At 39.5% G+C, this 8,807-nt stretch overlaps 2 non-coding genes across 2 annotated transcripts; both read left to right on the forward strand.

Annotated features, from left to right (window-relative positions):
• The first annotated feature begins 6,564 nt into the window (after window positions 1-6,564).
• Window positions 6,565-6,636, forward strand: Trnaq-cug. The gene has a single exon. It is a non-coding gene; the product is annotated as a tRNA-Gln (tRNA).
• Window positions 6,637-7,440: 804 nt separating this feature from the next.
• Trnaq-cug lies at window positions 7,441-7,512 on the forward strand. Its single transcript has one exon. It is a non-coding gene; the product is annotated as a tRNA-Gln (tRNA).
• The last annotated feature ends 1,295 nt before the right edge of the window (window positions 7,513-8,807 follow it).

Consider the following 8,807-nt stretch of genomic DNA (forward strand, 5'->3'; position numbering starts at 1 on the left):
TAGCTTCAGTCAAGAGCAACCCAGCCAGACCGTTCAACTGTGATGAAATTAGTATCACAGTTATGCATCATAAGCACACTAAAAGTGGTGCACTGAACGGGAAAAAGCAAATCGCTTCTCTACAGGTTGCTGAAAGGAGTGCACTCATTACTGTTGTGACATGCATGAGCCTTTCTGGACACTTCATACCACCTCTGATGATCTTCCCATGCAAGAATATGAAGATGGAGTTAATGTAGGATAATCCTCTAGGTTCCATTGATGCATACCATCCTTCAGCAGGGATTCAGACAGACATTTTTATACAATGTTTCCGTCATTTCTCGCTCCATGTGAAACCATCGAATGATGATCCTGTGGTTCTTGTCGTGGATGGGTGCTTCATTCATTTCAGAAATACTGACGTCATTAATTTGGGCAGGGATAATCATGTCTTCATTGTATCTCTGCCGCATCTATCACCCATAAAACGCAACCATTAGAGTTTCGTTTATGGGCTACTGCAGACATTTTATGCTCCAGCGATTGAAAGCTGGATCAAGAGCCATGTTGATCGTGTTGTAACTGTGTTCCAAGAAAGCGATATTTTCCGAAAAGCTTATGTACAGGCAGTGACAGCAGAAATAGCAGCGAACTATTTTAGGAATCTGTTTTTGTAGAAGAACTGGCTGATTCTCCCCAGAATAGTCCATCTGCAAATGAGGATCCACAAGAAGGAACTTCGTGGGGATCTAAAAAAATAAAAGAATGGGGAATAATATGGCGTATTGGAATCCTGAGTGAACCAACCTGCTTAATACTTTCCATTACTTATTGAAACCCCCTCGTAATAATGATATTTTATAAACAATTTAGTTTTGTGAACGAAATACAATTTAACACTTTTGTTTTTACCCCACGGAAAATTAAATTTACCCCTGAGCGGGTCATTACGCAACAGGTTGGGAACCACTGTCTTAACCATATGGTGCCCATGTCCGCTGCAACGGACAACAGTTAATGGTCGCTTCTTTGGCGTTTTCAATCAGCCCTGGAGCTGCAAATGCACACAGTCCACTCCTGTGGCCATTTCCTATTGGTGCTGTGCTTTGCGTGCATTTGTAGTCTGAGGACTAATTGAGGACGCCAAAACGAATTTAACAGCTTTCCACTGCAGACGACAACTGCACCACAGGGTTACGGTACACATTTTGGAGTCCATGTTTACAGACTTTTTTTGCTTCGAATGATCGTTCATGTTCCCTATCCCTGAATAATGACCATTCGCCTTGAGACACCCTGTATGAGCATCAGCTATAGACACTTCCGCAGTGAAAATGGCAAAAACGTCGCGATTAACCGACTCTAGACGTTGGATGATAATCGGTCATACAGAGAACATCGGAGATCACAAAATAATTCGGGTTTATGAGGTCAGCAGTGTGTATGGTGATTCTTGAGTAGCTCAGAGACAATGTTGGAATACGCGAAAACCGCCGCACAGGACCACCACAAGAGACTGACCAGCGGACGTCACATCGCCCTCGCAGAGCGACGGTCTCCTCTGACAACACGTTACATCGACACAAGCGGATGCACCGCGCATAGGCCTGCCGACGTCCGAACATCACATCCGGTGACTTCCCATGTCTTGATTACTTGGTGTATATAAGAAAAGTATGGACTGTATAGTACTACAGACTTCACACGACATGTCTTCGTATGTCATCAGCATGTTATGTTAGTTACGCGCAAGGTCGTGACATAAGGGGACGTGTCTGCATTAACCGTACTGAAGTAACTGCGACTGCAGATGGCAGCTGTAAAATCAAATTTGTGGCGGCTACTCACATCGGCATATCAGAGTATAATATGTGGCTTAGGTTTGACAGAAGCAGAAAGAAACAAGCTGCCTATTGACATGAGTGTTATACTGTACCAAAAAAGAGTCACTTTACCTGTCTCTAAATTACGAAGAAACTAGCTTGAGAGAAAAGAGAAATACAATGTTGAATACTACAATAATTTACCCTCGCCTGTCACGAGACGCAAAGATGAAGGCAACAGCGTGTAAGCGTCACCTAATGAGGTCAGCGTTGGCGATAATCGCTGTCTGTTAATCAACAAGTTACGCGCTATTAACAGCCAAAGGCTTCCGTTTCAGAGAAATCAACATTTTTTCTTGTTGCTACGAGTAGCAAGCAAGGTGAGGTATGGCAGTTACTTCAATTCCACCGATAGAAACCATGGACTCGACAGTTATAGTTATTACGCTTCTCGTGTTTAGGGACATGAATCAAGATTTCTCACGATTTCTTTATGTTAAGCCGATCAGATCAGAAAGTGCTGTAATTCATGAAATAAAAAGCTAAAGAGCCGTGCGGAATTAGCCGAGCGGTCTTGGGCGCTGCAGTCAGGGACTGTGCGGCTGGTCCCGGCGAGGTTCGAGTCCTCCCTCGGGCATGGGTGTGTGTGTGTTTGTCCTTAGGATAATTTAGGTTAAGTAGTGTGTAAGCTTAGGGACTGATGACCTTAGCAGTTAAGTCCCATAAGATTTCACACACATTTGAACATTTTTTGAAAGAGGTGAATAAGGTAAAATATGTTCTTAGATTTTGTGTATATCCTGCCTTAGATGACAGAATCAGTGAGGAGACTTCATTGTTTGTGGCACACTGAAGGGCCCCAGAGAAAAATTATGAGATTGTAATCGAAGGAAAGAACGCGCTGTGTGTATGAACTAGTGCGAAGTTTGATGCAGAAAAACGAAATTATTTCCTTTGAGCACATGTTGCTGACTGACTGCAGATTCTATTACAGCTAAGTTTCGTGCTACTTTCTCTCTGTCTTCAAGGCTGTTCCTCTCAAATACATGGTTTTTGATGTACTATCTGCTAACCAATCAACACGAACATCCTAACAGAAAGAATGTATCGATCATTAAAATATATACATTTGCTTGGCAAAGCCGTGAAATGTCTCGACAAAATCACCCATGCACTAACTAGTTGAGAGGCTCGTTATTTTGACAGAGAGAAAAGTCATCCGCAAATTCCACCTTATTCGCTGCTAGAACAATCCAAGTGCAGGACTAACAGCGAATGCACATTCGAAGAAGAAAACCGCTCTCCTAGAAGTGAATATAATTTACTATGTAAAATAAAATTTGCTGGCTCCAGCTGAAAATAGACGCATCCATCAAGACCCATGCCCACCTATCAACTCCAGTATAATGTGAAACATTTGCAATCGTAATTATTTTTATAAATTGTAGAAAATAAGACAGTACTCAAGTACAGCAAATGTCGATATGCTTACATGTTGTTAACGACGACATCAAAACAGATAAATTAACGTTTAGGAATAAGCAGACTCAAAAAGTGAGAAACTATGTTTATTAAGTGACTTTAGCAGAAAACATAGTGGTCTTCATATTCAAATCAACAAGAGAAGGAAACACAGGAGGAAATTGCTGAAATGATAGAATTTTTTTCCCCAAAGTATTAAACGCCTTATGTCAAGCCTTAAAACCTACATTAGCTGCTGTTAATTCCGATAGAAACCATTAACGGACTGGATCCTATACCACTTTACTGAAAATTAAACAAACGTACAGTGCCTGACAAAGGCTGTTCTTTAAAAAGAAAAGGAAAATAGTGTATTTAAGGATTAATACATTACTATTTCTCTATTACAAGACAATAAACAAACACCAAGCGGCATGTACAAGGCAAAAAATTACCATTTATTATACGTACATTATAATTTTTCACTTTTCTGGGAGCGAAGGACGTCGGTTGAGTTCGCAAAGTTGCTAACTTTGCCAACCCTAGCAAATAAAAAAAGCGACACGCTGTGGGATTGTAGCGCACTGTGAATCTTGGGGATGAAACTCATATAGGGACTTCCAGCAATACCACTTGGAGCGCTGAACGTTTATCAGTTCATCATACCGCTTTCTTATTGGCTGATTTATAGTCTTCTATGTTTCTTTTTGTTTCATAGTTAACAGACGCTGGTTTCACCACATTTCTCTTCTGATTACGAATTCTAGTGTGTATTACACTCTTTGAATTGCGTTGTAAATATGTTCCTCGTATTCTGATTGAGTTCTGCTCGCATCCGTAATATTGGGTGGGGTAAATGGTTCCATGTTTTGTTTTGTTTCACACAGAACATTAGCTCTTCGTCACATGGTGCTCTGTGGACTTTTGTGTGTTTGCTATGCTTACGAATCTGTGTGTGAAATGCTCAATTTAAATGCATGTTAGGTACATTGCTTTTATGATACTTTAATTTTGTTTACATCCGTTTCTTGCATTTAATGCAGAGCTCTGTGTTAGCAGGTTTTGACAGCATTAATATTCAGCTTCATTGCATCTTGTCATAGAATGGGTATATAATTCTGCTTAGAATGGTGCTGCTTCTTGCCACTGAATGCCATGCATTTCACAGTGGCTTGCCCATTACGACCTTGCCTAGCAAGGCGGTGCGGGTCTCCCGCATCGTTCCCCTACGCTCTGTAAAGAAGCATGGGACTTCATTTCATTTCATGCAGAGTATGGATGGAAATTTAGATGAGTATGCTTTGTAGTCTTGATGACTAGGGCATTATTTCTTGCAAATGATGAAAGTGCGCCAGTGGTTACGCGAAAGTTTTCACGCGTTATTATCACGAACTACAAACAGCACATTTTTGCAGAAGTCAATAAAAATTTCAGTGGCCTGCGTTAAATGCGGGAGTACGAAAAACGAGTCGGAACAAAAATTACGTAGAATGCAAACAATATAGTTATAATGCATTTCAATCGAGCAGTTCACACACGTATTCGGAAGCAGCAATAAATAAACATGAAACCACAGAATAACATGCGACAAAGCCAGCTTCTCTTCAATTCTTCATTTGTGTGGCCATATTATCCGTAGTTGCTTTACAGTACTTGAGGGTATGCTTATTCTGTCGTTGAAACTACAAAAGTGCCTATTTCTTTTCACCAGACGTGTTTCGCTTTATTGAGGTAAAGCATCATCAGTGGTCTGTTCAAAAATGGTTCAATTGGCTCTGAGCACTATGGGACTTAACTTCTGAGGTCATCAGTCCCATAGAACTTAGAACTACTTAAACCTAACTGCTCTAAGGACATCACATACATCCATGCACTAGGCAGGATTCGAACCTGCGACAGTGGTCTGTAATTAAGTTCTTACTTAATCACAGGCCACTGATGATGCTTTACCTCAATACAGCGAAACGCGTCTCATGAAAAAAAAACACCACACGCATTTTTGTAGTTGCACGACAGAACAAATATACTCTCAAGAACGGCTTCTCTTTCGTATGAAACAAAAACAAATATGGAATCGCTTACCCCACCCAGTATTAAGGATGAAAGCAAAAATTAAGCGGAATATTCGAAACATATTTACAATGCAATTCCATGAGTGAAATGTACACTAGAAGGTCATAATCCGGACCGCAATTGCCATTTGATAACATCCAAATGGTCGAAACTGCGATATTGGATTTTACAGATAAATACACTTTACCAACCATAAAGTATAAATGAAAAATGTTATCATCTAGTACTCGTATTTCGCAAAGCAAGAATACACATTATCGCGCCATGCTTACCCCATGTCGAAGTTCACTGCCAGGCCACTTGGAGCGCTAATGTCGGTCACTGTTTCCATAACATGGGCCCTGCATTTTGATATTTTCATGTTCTGTGCTGTGAATGCAATATTAATTCTGGTGTGCTAGCTGCCCTAAGAGAAAGAGATGGGTTAATTTCCCTAACACCTCTTCTCACCCTACAGCAGACTCTGTATTTTTTACATGCTAGGTGACAATCATGTATTTATGCCCCCAGCATCCCATGCTAAAGTGCCATGTTATATATTGGACCTGTAGTATATTTTAGCTTGTGGCGTTTGCTGTTGTTTTGTAAAGTAGACTGCAATTTTGGTCTTCTATTACAAGACTCAAGAATCATTATTCCCCATTCATAGTATAGTGCGAAACAGGCTTCGTAACTTAAGTTACAGACATTCATAGTTACAGATATAAAAAATACAATTTGAATTTTAAGAAGAAATATTAACACTATTTATTTGAAAGAAATTTTTTGTAGGGATCTTTTATAGAATTAATTTTCCGACGTCCAATAACACAGTTTAATGCGCAACAGTTTCAAAGACTCAGACTAGGGCGCAAGTGGTAATTATTTCCGATTTCAAGGGACTTGCTCTGGGTAAGATGGGCTGTTTCTTAAAATATCAGTTTTCATTCTGGCGCAAGCAGCTGTAAGCAAGTAAAAGGCGTCCTTTTGCAATGACATTTAATTTCCGTGTGTTCACATTATTTCATCACCCTAATAATATAATTTATCAGATGGATTTAACGATCTATCTGCCTTCGAAGATTGAGTCATTTGTACCTACTGAAGCTCAGGATGTTTTACAGCCTGGAAACAGATTTGCATTTCATCAGGTGCTAGACCAATAATACCCTTACCTGTAGCCGTGAAGAGGTCAAAGTACATCACTGGTTCATTGTTAACTCCATCTACATAATGGAAAGTATGTGGTCCCATGGTGTAATGGTTAGCACTCTGGACTCTGAATCCAGCGATCCGAGTTCAAATCTCGGTGGGACCTAAATTTTTCAGACGGTTCTTCAGTTCACACATAAACTGCTTGTCCTTCCTCACCGCATAGTTTATTTACGGTCGTAATTTGTTGAATTCATGTGCACCCATCTGTCTGAAAAATTCAGGTCCCACCGATATTCGAACTCAGATCGCTGGATTTAAACTCTAGAATGCTTATCTTTACACCATGGGACCACATGCCTTACTTGAGTTTTATCAGTTTAAATAATCGTTGTTTTAAAGTGCTCGGTCACCAAATAAGGAAAAAAGGGACGAAGTAAAATACAAGTTACCGAGGATTTCGAAGTCCTACTACTTAAGTGAAAAAGCAACAAAAATTTTAACAGTCGCAAAAGGGTGTCAGAAAGAAATGGGTAAGGACATTTTTTCCAGCTCTTTACTACTTGCATCTGGCTGCGGAACACATCCTTTCTAAAAGCACGCAACTGATTTTGTTAGCAGAACGTAAAGGGATCTCCGACAGACTGTCGCTTGCTCAGACTACAGTTGGTAATGAAATTCTGTTTTTCAAAGAAATCTTTGTAGTAGAAAGCCATTCACATTACAAATTTTTAAAAGTGATTTAAATACTAGTGAAGAAGGCTCTGAAAACGGTGTTAGGTACGAAGAGATTTTGCGGCACTCACGACTTTGGAAGAGCAAAATCTTTACGTAACAAGACAGTTTACTAAATGGCGCAAAATCAATGATACATGCAAACTTCTCAGATATCGAACTCTCCAAAAATAGGACAGAAAATTGCGTATATGAGGTACGTAAAAGCTTGACGCCAGCTACGATTACGTCAACAGGTCCCATGGTGTAATGGTTAGCACTCTGGACTCTGAATCCAGCGATCCGAGTTCAAATCTCGGTGGGACCTAAATTTTTATTTCTTATTTTGCATTCGATTCTTTGCATCAACACGTCTATATTCCGTTTATGCTAATCAAATCTAGATACATCAGAAATTAATTTGCTCATAAATTTGATTGACGGCAGACAACCGTAATATGTAGTTGGCTCTTTACAGACAAAACTTCAATAATTGAAGGCGATAACTTAAATAATACAATACTGCACCAGATACTGTTTCATGCACAGCGCAATTTATTCCCATAAGTGGTGCCGGAGTTAACCTTATATTTGCTCGTATATGATGTCTGCGTGTGTACTGTTCTACTTTTCCTGTCCAGCTGAGTGCTGTCGTACAATGCGTTACAGGAACATATTCTTATTTTTAAGTGTTGTGGGGGATGACATTAATATTTATTTGTATATATGCAGGGCATCACGTACAAGTACTAATGATAAATCGTGTAATGCACGAAAAAAGTAACTGGTGCAGAAGTTGATTATCAGACTCTTTATTGATAATGATCCACGGTTTCGAAAAATACTGTTTACGATAAGAGTGCTGAGCGATTCCAGCTATTAAATACAATCACCATTACCTGCAAGGAAGAAGCTGTTCAACGGCTTTCGAAATTTAGAAACAATTAAAACAATGATTCATTTGAACCTATCACGCAACTGATTCCATTTCCGATACACATACGATAACAACGAATATTTATTCAATCTAGCCCGTAAAGAAGATCTTCACGTTAATGGTTTCGGCCAATTTTGGCTATCAACTGACCTGGCGATGTACTGTAGTCACGAAGTGTTACAAAACGATAATTTTCGTGGAAGTTATCGACTGATACAGAAAATCATTATACCAGAAAATATTGCCGTATTCAAATACATTTACACATGGGAGTAGAGCAAATACATCCTGAATATTTTTTTTATCCATTAAGCTTTAGAGTGTCGTATTTCTCCTACTGGCACTGGTGTTAAAAATTACACCATCTCAACCTTCAGTGCCAGTCAACAATACCAAAGATTTTATAAGTGTATTCCGTTCTTGCCTTCTCACTCCCCTCGCCACCTTCCGGCACGAGAAAAGAAATAATATTGGTATGTTTGTTTCTTAACGATTTTTTAGACTCTTTTACCCTCGAAATTTTGGTTCCATATTTAATTTCGTACACATCGAGACTTGGTTTCTCAACAGTTCTGTATATCAAAAGTTGCATGTATCTTCTGTATTTCGCTGATGTTTTCTCAGCATAAACTTCTTCTGAGGAACTGGTAACGCATTTCTTATTTTCGTTGGGTTCAGTGATGGTT

The sequence above is a fragment of the Schistocerca americana genome, chromosome 2 (assembly GCF_021461395.2).
Source record: "Schistocerca americana isolate TAMUIC-IGC-003095 chromosome 2, iqSchAmer2.1, whole genome shotgun sequence".
NCBI classification, from domain to species: domain Eukaryota; kingdom Metazoa; phylum Arthropoda; class Insecta; order Orthoptera; family Acrididae; genus Schistocerca; species Schistocerca americana.